The following is a 2,104-nucleotide window of genomic DNA, read 5'->3' on the forward strand; positions in this document are numbered from 1 at the left end:
GGAAAACATGGACGCGGTGACAGAAATGGAGCTGGAGAGAGAATGATCGAATTTTGCACAATCAATGACTTATTCATAGCAAATACATTTTTTAAGAGGCATAAACGCAGGTTATATACCTGGATTTCACCTGATGGCATGCATAGGAATCAGATCGATTACATATGTGGAGAATGGAGCAATTAGTGCATGCAAATCACAGACCTTGGATTGGCAGTGCAGCTCCTTACCAGAGGTCCCTTCATTTAGGGTGATCAGTAAAATTTTTATGAATTCTATAAGCCCATGGCTTACCAGACCCTCATAAGTTCTTTAAGTGCACTGGGCAAATCTATTGCAAAGGACTTCTTTAAAGTGTTAAAGAACAAAGATGTGACTTTGAGGACTAAAAATGCGCTCGCCCCAGGTCATTATATTTTCAGTTGCCTCATTTGCATGGAAAAGCTGAATGATGAACAAAGGCAATTTAATAATAATTGATGCCTTCAAATCATAGCGTTGTATACTTACCTGGTAGGGGAGATACCATGATCACAAAGGTGGTTTTCCCTGGGCAAGCCTTATCCATTACAATCAGAAAGTGCTGACCCTGCAATTTCCCCAAAAGTGGAAAACCTGAGTGCATAACTTTTTGGAGTGGGGGACCGTGTTCACACTATTTCATTATAAAAAAACAACAAAAAAAAGAAGATAAATCGTAGTGTTGTGAAAAATATTGATTATACCATGAAATTTCAGAGGAACAAAGAAATCTGTCTCAGTAGGAGTTCAACCTTCTAGTTCTGCTCTTGATAAATCAAGATAGTGAGTCTTCATCTCTATAATTTGAACATGTTATCAAAAAGGACTAGTCCCTAGAAAAGAACATCTCGCATGAGAAAGTAGAGGGCCAGTGAAAAGGAAAAAGGCACTCACTTAAAGAGATTAGCAATAATTTTTAAGATGGCACAAGATAGGGCAAAGTTTTGTGTTGCTGTCCATTGTTGTTTATGTGTCACTGAGTGAATTGTAACTCATAGCGAACCTATGCTCTGAACCCTGCCCTATCCTGAGCCAATCTCACTGTCTCCAACATACTCATTACTCATTGCTTTAGTTACTGTGTTGATCCATCTTCTCCGGGGTTGTCGACTCCTGCACTGTCCCTTTACTCTTCAAAGCAGCATGTTCTTCTCCAAGGACTGGTTCTTCCTGGTAACATGCCAAAAGTACATGAGAAGGAGTTTCAAAATACTTGCCTTTAAAGGGAAACTTGATTTCACTCTCTTCAGGACAGACTTGTTTGTTCTCTTGTCAGTCTGTGGTATGTTCAAGACTCTTCTCTAGCACCACAACTCAACAGCACCAACTCTTCTGTCATCTTTAGTCATTGTCCAGATCTCTGATGCATAGCAATAAATTGCAAAGACCATGGCCTGCACAAGGTACACCTTGGTCTCTAGACTGACATTGTTACCCTTCACCACTCTGTGTACAGGTTTGCTATATGAAACAACTGTCTTGGTGGCATCTAACTAAGTGATGTACCTAACAGCAACAACAATAATGCACACCCATCTATTTTTTTAAAAATACAAAAGATTATACATTTTTAAAATATGGAATGCTTCACGAATTTGCGTATCGTCCTTGCTCAGGGGCCATGCTAATCTTCTTTGTATCGTTCCAATTTTAGTATACGTACTGCCGAAATGAGCAACACACCCATTCTTTGTAAATACCACTTAATTAATAAATTTTGCTCCTAATGCTTCTAGGACTTCTAGGGAATTATTGGGAGCTCAGTGACACACCAGCTTTCCTACCACAATTTACTAGTAACCAGGTGAGACTAGGTTGAGATGTTTGAAAAATCTGTAATTGGATAGATGCTCCATATTCCCATGTCCCTTTTACTTTTCCACCATAGATTGTCGTGGTACTAGAGATATTGTAGCTGATGTCATATGGATCTTGGCTGAAAGCAGGGAATACCAGAGGAATGTCTATCTGTGTTTCATTGACTATGAAAAGGCATTTGACTGTGTAGATCATAACAAACTATGGCTGACTCTGAGAAGAATGGGAATTCCAGAACACTTGATCATTCTAATGAGAAACTTAT

Source organism: Elephantulus edwardii, unplaced genomic scaffold, assembly GCF_000299155.1.
Source record: "Elephantulus edwardii isolate Elephantulus edwardi_28Jun2011 unplaced genomic scaffold, EleEdw1.0 scaffold00099, whole genome shotgun sequence".
Classification (NCBI taxonomy): domain Eukaryota; kingdom Metazoa; phylum Chordata; class Mammalia; order Macroscelidea; family Macroscelididae; genus Elephantulus; species Elephantulus edwardii.